The following is a 14,911-nucleotide window of genomic DNA, read 5'->3' as shown; positions in this document are numbered from 1 at the left end:
AGTACTGCTCAGTGTACCAGACTGATTATTCAGAGAACTGGGCTTCCACTTATGCCAACAGCTGGGTATGTACAGTAGGAGGTTTTCTCAGAAAATTCCTTTAGTTTCTGAGAATGAGGGCGATGGAAGGGAGGGAGAGAGACAGTGAAAGAGAGAGGGAGCAAGAGAGAGGGAGCGTGAAAGAGAGAGACAGAGAGAAAGAAAGAGGGAGGGAGGGCGGGCAGGAGGGATTGATGGAGGGGGAGGGAGGGAATGAGTAAAGAAGAGAGTAAAGAAGAGAGAAAATGCAATATTGAAAACTTCAGATGAACGCTAAAGCCTTGTTTATATTGGCAGTTTGAAGTGACTAAAATCCAAATTTGTTGCATTTCTGATTGGTTTGAGTCAGTTATTTTTCCTGCAGTCTGAACAGCCCATGGAATAGGATACTTTAAGCCACATTTTCATATGTGGTTTGAAGTCAGATATAAATCTGATTCCTGGCCATGCGACTTGTGTGTGAATGGTCAAATCTGATTTATTTTACCTCAACTGGTTTTAGGACTGTTATTTGGCATATCTTGTTGCTTGCTAGCTACTCTGTTGACAGTCTGACAAGGACATGTGGTAGCTAACTAGGTTGTTTAAGGTTTTGAAAGTGTTCTTACACTATGATTTTGAACATTCAAAGCAACCGGGAACTGTCCATTGTAGGCATTGTTGTCACCGTAGCTTGCTACATAACTTCTGAGTGATAGGAAGCACCGGCACCACCACCAATCAGTCTACACCACTGCAAACATGTCAGCAAAAGACTGCGGTCTGAACACACACAAATTAAATTTGGTCACTTGTAACTTGCTGTTTGGACAGTCAGAATTCCATAACGGATTTGAAAAACACAACTGATTTGAGAATTAAGGCCTGCAGTGTGAACAAGGCATTAGAGAGGATCCCTGCCTGCTCCCTCTTTCCCTCATCAGTAACACCATCTCAAGAGAGGATAAATTAAATTCCAGCTTGATGCCAAAACAGCCGATGTTCAACCTTCTACAACCCCACCCACCTCCCCCCAACACTCATTGAAACCCAGAGAGCAATTCAAAATCCCTCCAAATTAAATTAGGTTCATACTGCAATATAAACATCCTAAACCAAACAGAACAGGACAGACCAGATCAGGGCTTTTGAGATTCTCACGATTCTATATGAATTGTGATTTGATACTGCAATTTTATTTCGATTTGATGTTCCAAACATATTGCTCACCATACTGTATGTCTACTACAGAGAGACAAGTGAGAAAATTAGTTTCGGTCAGTCACGGAAATAAAAGTCGAGAAAACATTATGGCTCAAAATGTAAAAAGAAAATGGATATCTATAGGATCGGATGCAGGAACTGCTGACTAGCACTAGCTAATACTACCCAGCAAAATTAGTAGTCAAAGTATTGATATCATTTTGTCAAAAATATCACGATATGTAGGCTAACTGTATCAATTTTTCACTACAGGATACGGAAAGGAAAACCTATGTAGCATGAAGCAGCCTGAAAATTCAGCAGGGCCTCTTGGGTGTCACATCTCCAATGCTAATGCCTGGGCACCCTGAGCACACAACAGGGAGAATGATGCCTTATTTACACAGCATCTGACACCAGTCCTCACTGATTGACTGGCTGACACACTGAGATCACTCCACCAAAGCCCAGAGATATTAAGTGCTCTCAAAAGACAAACATACACAGTGCCTTCGGGAAGTATTCAGACCCCTTGACTTTTCCACATTTTGTTACGTTACAGCCTTATTCTAAAATTGATTAAATGTTATTATTTTCTCAGAAATATACACACAATACCCCATAATGACAAAACAAAAACAGGTTTGTAGAAAAAAATGTTTTTTTAAATATATGAAATACCTTATTTGCATAACTATTCAGACCCTTTGTCATGAGACTTGAAATTGAGCTCTCGTGCATCCTGTTTCCATTGATCATCCTTGAGATGTTTCTACAATGGAATAGAGTCCACTGGTGGTACATTCAATTGATTAGGCATGATTTGGAAAGGCACACACCTGTGGTCCCACAGTTGAGAGTGCATGTCAGAGCAAGAACCAAGCCATGAGGTCGAAGGAATTGTCCGTAGACAAAAAATGTCTGCAGCATTGAAGGTCCCCAAGAACACAGTGGCCTCAATCATTCTTAAATGAAAGAAGTTTGGAACCACCAAGACTCTTCCTAGAGCTGGCCACCTGGCCAAACTGAGCAATTGGGGGAGAAGGGCCTTGGTCAGGGAGGTGACAAGAACCTGATGGTCACTCTGACAGAGCTCTAGAGTTCCTCTGTGAATGGGAGAACTTTCCAGAAGGACAACCATCTCTGCAGCACTCCACCAATCAGGCCTTTACGGTAGAGTGGCCAGACAGAAGCCACTCCTCAGTAAAAAGGCACTTGACAGCCCGAGTGGAATTTGCCAAAAAGCACCTAAAGACTCTCAGACCATGAGAAACAAGATTCTCTGGTCTGATGAAACCAATATTGAACTCTTTGGCCTGAATGCTAAGCGTCACATCTGGAGGAAACCTGTAACCATCCCTACGGTGAAGCATGGTGGTGGCAGCATCATGCTGTGGGGATGTTTTGCAGAGGCAGGGGCTGGAAGACTAGTCAGGATCGAGGCAAGGATGAACGGAGCAAAGTACAGAGAGATCATTGATGAAAACCTGCTCAAGAGCGCTCAGGACCTCAGACTGGGGCGAAGGTTCACCTTCCAACAGGACAACGACCCTAAGCACACAGCCAAGACAATGCAGGAGTGGCTTCGGGACAAGTCTCTGAATGTCCTTGAGTGGCCCAGCTAGAGCTCGGACTTGAACCCGATCGAACATCTCTGGAGAGACCTAAAAATAGCTGTGCAGCAACGTTCCCCATCCAACCTGACAAGAGCATGAGAGGATCTGCAGAGAAGAATGGGAGAAACTCCCCAAACACAGATGTGCCAAGCTTGTAGCGTCATACCCAAAAAGACTTGATGCTGTAATTGCTGCCAAAGGTGCTTCAACAAAGTACTGAGTAAAGTGTCTGTATATATATATTTAAAATATATAACATGTAAAATATATATATATATATATTTTTTTTTTTAAATTAGCAAATAATTCTAAAAACAGTTTTTGCTTTGTTATTATGGGGTATTGTGTTAAAATTGATGAGGGAAAAAAACAATTTAGTACATTTAGAGTAAGGCTGTAACGTAACAAAATGTGGAAAAAGTCAAGGGGTCTGAATACTTTCTGAAGGGACTGTATATAGTAGAGGTCGACCGATTATGATCTTTCAACGCCGATACCGATTATTGGAGGACCAAAAAAGCAGATACCGATTAATCGGACGATTTTTTAAAATGTATTTGTAATAATGACAATTACAACAATACTGAATGAACACTTATTTTAACTTAATATAATACATCAGTAAAATCAATTTACCTCAAATAAATAATGAAACATGTTCAATTTGGTTTAAATAATGCAAAAACAAAGTGTTGGAGAAGAGAGTAAAAGTGCAATATGTGCCATGTAAGAAAGCCAACGTTTAAGTTCCTTGCTCAGAACATGAGAACATATGAAAGCTGGTGGTTCCTTTTAACATGAGTCTTCAATATTCCCAGGTAAGAGGTTTTAGGTTGTAGTTATTTTAGGAATTATAGGACTATTTCCCTCTATATCATTTGTATTTCATTAACCTTTGACTATTGGATGTTCTTATAGGCACTTTAGTATTGCCAGTGTAACAGTATAGCTTCCGCCCCTCTCCTCGCTCCTCCCTGGGCTCGAACCAGGAACACAACGACAACAACTTACCTTGGCTTACTGCATTCGCGTAACAGGCAGTCTCCTTGTGGAGTGCAACGAGAGGCAGGTGGTTATAGCGTTGGACTAGTTAACTGTAAGGTTGCAACATTTGGTTCCCCGAGTTGACAAGGTGAAAATCTGTCGTTCTGCCCCTGAACGAGGCAGTTAACCCACCGTTCCTAGGCCATCATTGAAAATAAGAATGTGTTCTTAACTGACTTGCCTAGTTAAATAAAGATTAAATAAAGGTGTAAAAAAATATCTATATTATTTTTTTTAATCGGCCAAATCGGGGGTCCAAAAATACAGATTTCCGATTGTTATGAAAACTTGAAATTGGCCCTAATTAATCGGCCATTCCGATTAATCGGTCAACCTCTAGTATATATGACTACTCTAGGGCTGTAGCAGATCATTGACTTCGATATTTTGATATGTTGTTGTTACATTGACATACCAATACAGTTGTGTCCATTTTACACCTGTGTGTTGATATGTATTGTTGTGTGTTGTCACACTAAACAGAAATCAAATGCAGTGCATCATGTCCCCGAGATAAATCCAATATTGCATTGTTTTCTTTGAGATCAGTTGTGTTTTTCTGTGTCCTTAGTCCAAGGTTAACACCTCTAGGGAAGGAACATTACAAAATTAAGCACCAAGAAAACTATACCCAGACTCTACATAGTGAATAAATAGGAACGTTATGGTGCTATACTAATAGTGGATGACAAGCAAGAGCCATGATGCTAATCGAAGGGGACAAAGAAGAGACACTCATTATGATATTGTGTTTGGAAGGTGCTTATTCAAGGTAGTCCAGATCACAGCCTGTGTGTGTGTGTGTGTGTGTGTGTGTGTGTGTGTGTGTGTGTGTGTGTGTGTGTGTGTGTGTGTGTGTGTGTGTGTGTGTGTGTGTGTGTGTGTGTGTGTGTGTGTGTGTGGCGCGCGTGCTAGGGTAGAGGGCAGTTTCAAGGGGACACTGTCAGGTGGTATGCACTGTGCAGTTACACACACACACACAAACGTAAATTCAAACACAGACATCCATAACACCGGTATATGTTTTTTCACTAGGATCAAGGTTGAAGCCCCCTAGAAGCAGTCCTAGCGAGGTTAGTATGGAGCTGGTTACCTCACCACCCTCTCTGAAGGAACAAAGTGATTGTCTGACCTGCACAGGGCCAACTGATGTCCATAAAGCATCTACAATGCATTACAAACTGGTTGATAGAAACTCTTACCTTTCTGAAATGTTTACTGACTACTGGCTTTCTCAATTATTGAACACACTAGGCCTTAATAACCATAGTTTGTTAAGGTGACCACTCTTCTGTTATAATAAAGATTTATCCAGGGGTGAAAGTAAGCCGGTATAGCGTCCCGGCAAAATAAATATTGGGAGTACGCCGTACCGGTAAAACATGAGCCTATCACGATAATTAACACAAAATGCCAAGAAAACTATATATAACATTATTTAACATTACCACATGTCAGCCACAGTATACACTCCAAATTGAGTTGGTTTGACGAGAACACTTACATTTTGCCAAGGCGGAGATGAGTGGCTGATACCAAGACGCACGCGGACATCAGGCTAGGTGTAGGCCTTATGAAAATCACAGAATGTCATCATAATACAAGTTTAGGTGTTTTCTAAAAAAAAGTATTGTTTCCATTCATCAAATTGTGGGTGCACAGTGCACTGTTTGGATGCTGGAATTATTTTGTGAATGGACGAACATGAATGGGCAGCTTACAGGAGCGCTTTTTTGAAGTGATTGTTTGAACAATCAGATGAAAACATCACTGGTTGTGTTTATTCTACATTAAAAGATAATACATGTTACTAGCTAAAGTTGAAGTCGGAAGTTTACATACACTTAGGTTGGAGTCATTAAAACTTGGTTTTCAACCACTCCACAAACTACTTGTTAACAAACTATAGTTTTGGCAAGTCGGGTAGGACATCTACTTTGTGTATGACACAAGTCATTTTTCCAACAATTGTTTACAGACAGATTATTTCACTTATAATTCAATGTATCACAATTCAAGTGAGTCAGAAGTTTACATACACTAAGCTGACTATGACTTTGAACAGCTTGGAAAATTTCTGAAAATTATGTTATGGCTTAAGAAGCTTTTGATAGACTAATTTACATAACTTGAGTCAACTGGAGGTGTACCTGTGTACCTATTTCAATGCCTACCTTCAAACTCAGTGCCTCTTTGCTTGACATCATGGGAAAATCAAAAGAAATCAGCCAAGACCTCAGAAAATAAATTGTAGACCTCTACAAGTCTGGTTCATCCTTGGGAGCAATTTCCAAATGCCTGAAGGTACCACGTTCATCTGTACAAACAATAGTACACAAGTATAAACACCATGGGACCACGCAGCCGTCATACCGCTCAGGAAGGAGACGCGTTCTGTCTCCTAGAGATGAATGTACTTTGGTGCGAACATTGTAAATCAATCCCACATGATCATACTTTTTTGAGAAATGTCCTCTGGTCTGATGAAACAAAAATAGAACTGTTTGGCCATAATGACCATCGATATGTTTGGAGGAAAAAGGGGGAGGCTTGCAAGCTGAAGACACCATCCCAACTGTGAAGCACAGGGGTGGCAGCATCATGTGTGGAGGTGCTTTGCTGCAGGAGGGACTGGTGCACTACACAAAATAGATGGCATCATGAGGCAGGACAATTATGTGGATATATTGAAGCAACATCTCAAGACATCAGTCAGGAAGTTAAAGCTTGGTCGCAAATGGGTCTTCCAAATGGACAATGACCCAAAGCATCCTTCCAAAGTTGTGGCAAAATGGCTTAAGGACAATAAAGTCAAGGTATTGGAGTGGCCATCACAAAGCCCTGACCTCAATCCTATAGAAAAGATGTGGGCAGAACTGAAAAAGCGTGTGCAAGCAAGGAGGCCTACAAACATGACTCAGTTACACCAGCTATGTCAGGAGGAATGGGACAAAATTCACCCAACTTATTGTGGGAAGCCTGTGGAAGGCTACCTGAAATGTTTGACCCAAGTTAAACAATTTCAAGGCAGTGCTACCAAATACTAATTGAGTGTATGTAAACTTCTGACCCACTGGGAATGTGATCAAATAAATAAAAGCTGAAATAAATAATTATCTCTACTATTATTTTGACATTTCACATTCTTAAAATAAAGTGGTGATCCTAACTGACCTAAGACACAGAATCTTTACTAGGATTAAATGTCAGGAATTGTGAAACTGAGTATAAATGTATTTGGTTAAGGTGTATGTAAACTTCTGACTTCAACTGTATGTGACAAAATCTTTACTAGGCCTACTAGGCCCACAGAGATCTTATTAAATGAATAGGGATTCTATACGTGATTCTATGATTACACCCAGGCTATAATAAATGTTTTTTTGCACACATAGGGAGTCCCTTACTGGTAAGAAATTAAATCTACTTTCATCCCTGGATTTACCCATGCCTTAGACTGCCATGCTGAATGTACATCAAAGGAGGCTGGTGGGAGGAGCTTTAGGAGAATTGAAATGGCTGGAATGGAATAGATGGAACGGTATCAAACATAATTGAAACCACATGTTCGACTCCATTCAATGAATTCCATTCCAGCCATTACAATCAGACAGTACTCCTATAGCTCCTCAAACCAGCCTCCACTGATGTACATGTATGGTTGGTTCTTTGGAAGACACATGACATTGCTGAACTTAGATGCAGGTGCAAAGGAGAAGAGCAGAGTAGTAGGCAGGACAGAGGGAGACCAGAGAGAGAACAGACACACAGAAAGGGTTAGGCTAGAGCTCATGGAAACCATAGAGACAGGGAGCAATTTAAAAGTTTTTTGAACATTTTGATAAAGCATTCCTTAATTGCTGATTGTGCATTTATTTATAAGTGCATAAATGTCATTTTATCTACAGTCTTCGTTTTTTGTTGATGCATACACTGTATACATGACCTAATGAATAATAACTGATACCAATAATGTATATATGAGGTGATGTATTATAGATGACGCCAAAGGACTATGATATTTTTTTTGTGTCTCAAAACTCTATTTGAGTGGTCCACAATGTGGTTTAAAAAAAACTGTATTTTGTACTGTCAATTATTGTATCATTGTGGAGTGACACTTTAATACATTCTTCTTACCCTCTATTATTCTGTGATTAACCATGTTATTTACTGCCGGTAAAATATTTATATTTAAAATATTTTACAGTCATGCCAGTAAAAACTGAATTCAATTTGATAGAGTACAACACAAGGCGCGCACACTGCACACAGACATAGGGAACAGGATTGTCACAAACACGTACAATGGCAAAACACCAGTAAGGCACAAGCAGATACAGGTAAAGATAGAAGTGGCACAGAACCGAGAGGGCACAGGCGTACACACGACACCAGCACCAACAGTGAGGGGTTAACTGGATAACTGGTGCCTCTATGTGCCTATAATCCTCAGACCAACAGACCAGACCACAGTATGTGTTAGCCTAATTGGTTCTGCAACATTAACAGAGGGATGGAGACAGAAAGAGTGGGAGGCAGAGGGGAAGAAAGAGAAGGCGTTGGGAGGAAGAGAGAGGTAGGGTGATTTGGAGACTGCGAGACTATGGGTGAGTGGAGCAAGAGGGTGGATGAAAGAAAGGGATAAAAAAACAGAGAGAGAGAGGCAGGAGGATAGAGGGAGAAGGGGGAGGGAGAGCAGTGCTAGGCGGTGTCAGCTCCTGTAGACTGTTCTCCACTCGTTAGCTCATGGTGTCAAAAGGGTGAATGAGCACTAGACGGAGACATTCATTTCCCAATAAACTCAGCTTCAACAGCAGGAAGGGAGGGAGCAGAGAGAGGGAGAGGCTGAGAGAAAGAATGAGGCAAAGGAATTAACAGAAAAAGAGAAAGAGAGAGAGGAGGAAGTGAAGAGAGTGAGGATGAGATACAGTCTGCCCAGCTAGCACATTGTGGGAACGTACATTTTTAGGTACCCATTGGTTCTGGGAATGAAACAATACGTTTTCTGACCGTTAAAACTGAACGTTTTATAAATGTTCTGAAAACAGACATGATAATTTTACCTGTTCTGGGAACAGACATTTTTAAGTTGCAGGGAGGTCCTGAGAACATTTTACTATGGTTCCCTGAAAGGTTTTATTAATGTTGTGAGAACTAAAATTCAAGGTTATTTTAAGGTAATTAAATAATGTTCTGAGAACATGTTTCAATAAGACTTTTAATAACACTGCTAGATTAGTTTAGTTTAACTGTTTTGAACTCCAAGCATAGATAGGACACATGGAAATGAATTTGCTCAGGCAATAATCATACAAGCCATTTTTTTTTATTGTGGCACAGCGACAGTGAGATTCAAAACCATGATCTTCTGTTCTCTATCCATGGAATTAGTCCAAGTCCACTGCACGACCAGAATGGAAGTAGCATGCCATGTTTTTTTTTTACTCATACAAAGCTGACCCAATTTCAAAGAAAACAAGCACTCTTTAAGAACCATGTGTTGCCAATTAGTGGAACGGCCAACACACCTGAACACACAACATAGAGAAAGTTTTGTTGACGCTGAGAACGGAATGTATGTTTTTAAATAACATTCTTAGAACGTTCTTTGAATGTTACTAATGTTTTCTTGTTTTTTTATGGATTGTCTTCTTAATGTTCTGAGAACATGACTTTAAATATAACCATAAGGAAAACTGCAGAAAACGATTTGCTGAAGTATTGAAATTCCCATAGAAGAACGTTGTTACTTAACGTTCTCTGAACGTTCTGAGAACTTTACATGAAATAGAACCATGTATAAGCCTGTAGAAAACATTATGCTGAACTTCCGAAATTCCAACAGAAGAACATTGTTTCTTATCGTTCTCTGACCGTTCAGAGAACATGACTTTAAAGCCGGTTGTGAAGATCCTGGGCTGGCGTGGTTACACGTGGTCTGTGGTTGTGTGGCCAGCTGGACGTGCTGCCAAATTCTTTAAAACGATGTTGGAGGCAGCTTTTGGTAGAGAAATTAACATGAAATTCTCTGGTAACAGCCCTGGTAGACATTCCTGCAGTCAGCATGCCAATTGTACGCTCCCTCAAAACTTGAGACATCTGTGGCACTGTGTTGTGTGACAAAATTGCACATTTTAGAGTGGCCTTTTATTGTCCCCATCACAAGGTGCACCAATGTAATGATCATGCTGTTTGATCAGCTTCTTGATATGACACAACTGTCAGGTGGATGGATTATCTTGGCAAAGAAGAAATATTCACTAACAAGGATGTAAACAAATATTTGCACAAAATGTGAGAGAAATATATTTTCTGTGCATATTGAAAATTTCTGGGAACTTTCATTTCAGCTCATGAAACATTTCAGCTCATGAAACATGGAACCAACACTTTACATGTTGCATTTACAATTTTCTTTTCAAAAGACTTCAGACCCCTTGACTTTTTCCACAATTTGTTACGTTACAGCCAATTGATTAAATATGTTTTCCCTCATCAATCTACACATAATACCCCATAATGACTAAGTGAAAAACAGCTTTGTATACATTTTTGCAAATGTATTAAAAAGAAAAAAACTGAAATGCCTTATTTACATAAGTATTCAGACCCTTTGCTATGAGACTCGAAATTGAGCTTAGGTGCATCCTGTTTCCATTGATCATCCTTGAGATGTTTCTACAACTTGACTGGAATCCACCTGTGGTAAATTCAATTGATTGGATGGCACACATCTGTCTATATAAGGTCCCACAGCTGACAGTGCATGTCAGACCAAGCCATGAGGAATTGTCCGTAGAGCTCCGAGACAGGATTGTGTCGAGGCAAAAATCTGGGGAAGGGTACCAAAACATTTCTGCAGCATTGAAGGTCCCCAGAACACAGTGGCCTCCATCATTCTCAAATTGAAGAAGTTTGGAAGCACCAAGACTCTTCCTAGAGCTGGCCACCCGGCCAAACTGAGCAATTGGAGGAGAACAGCCTTGGTCAGGGAGGTGACCAAGAACCCGATGGTCACTCTGACAGAGCTCCAGAGTCCCTTTGTGGAGATGGGGAAACCTTCCAGAAGGACAAGCATCTCTGCAGCACTCCACCAATCAGGCCTTTATGGTAGAGTGGCCAGATGGAAGCCACTCCTGAGTAAAAGGCACATGACAGCCCGCTTTAAGTTTGCCAAAATGCACCTAAAGACTCTCAGACAATGAGAAACAAGATTCTCTGGTCTGATGAAACCAAGATTGAACTCTTTGGCCAGAATGCTAAGAGAGACATGATGTCCCAGATGTGCTCAATTGGATTCAGGTCTGGGGAACGGGTGGGCCAGTCCATAGCATCAATGCCTTCCTCTTGCAGGAACTGCTGACACACTCCAGCCACATGAGGTCTAGCATTGTCTTGCATTAGGAGCCACACCAGCATATGGTCTCACAGGGGGTCTGAGGATCTCATCTCGGTACCTAATGGCAGTCAGGCTACCTCTGGCGAGCACATGGAGGCTGTGTGGCCCCCCAAAGAAATGCCACCCCACACCATGACTGACCCACCGCCAAACCGGTCATGCTGGAGGATGTTGCAGGCAGCAGAACGTTCTCCACGGCGTCTCCAGACTGTCACGTCTGTCACATGTGCTCAGTGTGAACCTGCTTTCATCTGTGAAGAGCACAGGGCGCCAGTGGCGAATTTGCCAATCTTGGTGTTCTCTGGCAAATGCCAAACATCCTGCACGGTGTTGGGCTGTAAGCACAACCCCCACCTGTGGACGTCATACCACCCTCATGGAGTTTGTTTCTGACCGTTTGAGCAGACACATGCACATTTGTGACCTGCTGGAGGTCATTTTGCAGGGCTCTGGCAGTGCTCCTCCTGCTCCTCCTTGCACAAAGGCGGAGGTAGCGGTCCTGCTGCTGGGTTGTTGCCCTCCTACGGCCTCCTCCATGTGTCCTGATGTACTGGCCTGTCTCCTGGTAGCGCCTCCATGCTCTGGACACTACGCTGACAGACACAGCAAACCTTTTGCCACATCTCGCATTGATGTGCCATCCTGGATGAGCTGCACTACCTGAGCCACTTGTGTGGGTTGTAGACTCCGTCTCATGCTACCACTAGAGTGAAAGCACCGCCAGTATTCAAAAGTGACCAAAACATCAGCCAGGAAGCATAGGAACTGAGAAGTGGTCTGTGGTCCCCACCTGCAGAACCACTCCTTTATTGGGGGTGTCTTGCTAAATGCCTATAATTTCCACCTGTTGTCTATTCCATTTGCACAACAGCATGTGAAATGTATTGTCAATCAGTGTTGCTTCCTAAGTGGACAGTTTGATTTCACAGAAGTGTGATTGACTTGGAGTTACATTGTGTTGTTTAAGTGTTCCCTTTATTTTTTTTAGCAGTGTATATTAATATTCCGGTCTCTGAAATTGCGCATTCTGATATTTCTTCATTTCTTTATAATTTTTTTCTGCATTAGGTGTGTATCGTTTATTTTATTATTGCTAGGTATTACTGCACTGTTGGAGCTAGAAACACAAACATTTCTCTGCACCTGCAATAACATCTGAAAATCTGTGTATGATTTGATCATACTGTACTATACACCCTGTTCTGACAGTGATGTGTGTTCTAAAGCCTTATAATAAACTGTGCACAGTACCACAGGCCCACTTTTCAATTACTAAGTCATCCCCTTTCAACATGCCTCCAATAATCAATCCTCTCATCAATACTGGATCCTAAATAGTACTTCTTTAGATCTTTGAATAAGGTAGCAACTACATCACCCAAAAACAGAATCACCCCAGTCCACATTATGTATCTAGAGTGTTTTTACTACTGAGTAGACTAGTATGTAAATGAGAGTGTAGTGTTGTGGTGATATGCTGGCTTCGAGGCAAGTAACACTGAAACATGCATGAGAGCATCAGCTGTTCCAACTGATCACGCTCTCCACAGCCGGTGTGAGTAAGACCTTTAAACAGGTCAACAGGGCCAGACAGATTACCAGGACGTGTACTCCGAGCATGCGCTGACCAAATGGCAGGTGTCTTCACTGACATTTTCAACCTCTCCCTGTCTGAGTCTGTAATACCAACATGTTTCAAGCAGACCACCATAGTCCCTGTGCCCAAGAACACTAAGATAACCTGCCTAAATGACTACCGACCCGTAGCACTCACGTCTGTAGCCATGAAGTGCTTTGAAAGGCTGGTCATGGCTCACATCAACACCATTATCCCAGAAACTCTAGACCCACTCCAATAAGCATACCGCCCCAACAGATGATGGAATCTCTATTGAACTCCACACTGCCCTTTCCCACATGGACATCTATGTGAGAATTATATTCATTGACTACAGCTCAGCGATCAACACCATAGTACCCTCAAAGTTCATCACTAAGCTAAGGACCCTGGGACTAAACACCTCCCTCTGCAACTGGATCCTGGACTTCCTGACGGGCCGCCCCCAGGTGGTAAGGGTAGGTACAACACATCCGCTACGCTGATCCTCAACACGGGGGCCCCTCAGGGGTGCGTGCTCAGTCCCCTCCTGTACTCCCTGTTCACTCATGACTGCACAGCTAGGTACGACTCCAACACCATCATTAAGTTTGCTGATGACACAACATCTGTAGGCCTGATCACCGACAACGATGAGATCTGGCCGTGTGGTGCCTATTCCCCCTCAGGAGACTGAAAAGATTTGACATGGGTCGTCAGATCCTCAAGAAGTTCTACAGCTGCACCATCGAGAGCATCCTGATTTCTTTGCATCACTGCCTGGTATGGCAACTGCTCTGCCTCTGACCGCAATGCACTAGAGGGTAGCACGTACGGTGCAGCACATCACCGGGGCCAAGCTTCCTGCCATCCAGGACCTCTATACCAGGTGTGTCAGAGGAAGGCCCAAAACATTGTCATAGACTCCAGCCACCTTAGTGATAGACTGTTCTCTCTGCTACCGCACTGCAAGCGATACCGGAGCGCCAAGTCTAGGACCAAAAGGCTTCTCAACAGCTTCTACCCCCAAGCCATAAAACTCCTGAACAGCTAATCAAATGGCTACCGAGACTATTTGCATTTCTCTGATAAGTGACGCATCAGGCCAACTGCTTACAACCAGGACTCATTCCCATGGCCTTACACAGAGGATCCACTCAGCACTACACTAATCTTTAGATCTCAGGGCTGCAGATACACACACACATACAAACATAGGAACACACACACTCTCTCTCTCTCTCTCTCTCTCTCTCTCTCTCTCTCTCACACACACACACACAAACATGTGCACACACATTCTTAAATGGAAAAACATACTCACGTAATTTCTCCCTAATAAATGCATACTTACTAAGGGACAGAGCATCTATGAATACATACTCAGTTGTTCCTCAGTCAATGCAGTCACTGAAATGGATTCCCAGAAATCTTTTTAGGTATGAAAGAGACTTTTACTATTAAAAGAGGAACCGTTTGTCAAGGTTATTAAGAAAATCTATTTGATTTAATGTTATTTAACTGTCAAATGAAAGCCTTATATTTAACTAAGTGGAGACCCTTCCTGATAGACTCCCTCTCCATGTTTATCCAAGACAGTAGACTCCCTGAACTCTTATACACACACACACACAAACACATGCCCTTGGAACTGTGGGTAAAAATAACTAAAAGATGCTGCTAATAATAATAATGAACCAAGAAGACAGGACCCTGCTGTGCTGAGTGGCACATATGTGTGTGCGTATGCGTGTGTGTGTTGCCTGAATCACGGCCCTGAAAGCACACAGCTGTGTTACCTGTGTTGACTTCAGACACCCTGGGGAGTGTTACATCATATGCCCTCCACCATCCATCCATCCATCCACACACACGCACAAATACCACCCCCACCACCACAACCCCATGTGACCCACAGAGAGAGAATCCCACAGAGCGGTGACATCACTGCTGCTTGGCTAACACCATAACTGCTGCTGAACCACATAGGTGATACCACAGTAACTGAACCTGCCATAGCCCCAACCTCCC

At 42.3% G+C, this 14,911-nt stretch overlaps 1 protein-coding gene and 1 long non-coding RNA gene across 2 annotated transcripts in view; both read right to left on the bottom strand.

Annotated features, from left to right (window-relative positions):
• The window catches only part of LOC149985636 (uncharacterized), a 240,540-nt gene that overhangs the window by 101,864 nt on the left and 123,765 nt on the right, over positions 1 to 14,911 (bottom strand). The window lies entirely within an intron of this gene.
• Positions 1 to 14,911, bottom strand: part of ccdc85a (coiled-coil domain containing 85A) — a 37,585-nt gene that overhangs the window by 18,587 nt on the left and 4,087 nt on the right. The window lies entirely within an intron of this gene.

The sequence above is a fragment of the Oncorhynchus mykiss genome, chromosome 1, assembly GCF_057628025.1.
Source record: "Oncorhynchus mykiss isolate SJ-2025 chromosome 1, ASM5762802v1, whole genome shotgun sequence".
Lineage (NCBI taxonomy): Eukaryota > Metazoa > Chordata > Actinopteri > Salmoniformes > Salmonidae > Oncorhynchus > Oncorhynchus mykiss.
The sequence above is the reverse complement of the archived record's forward strand: the minus strand, read 5'-3'. Positions and strand labels throughout refer to the sequence as shown.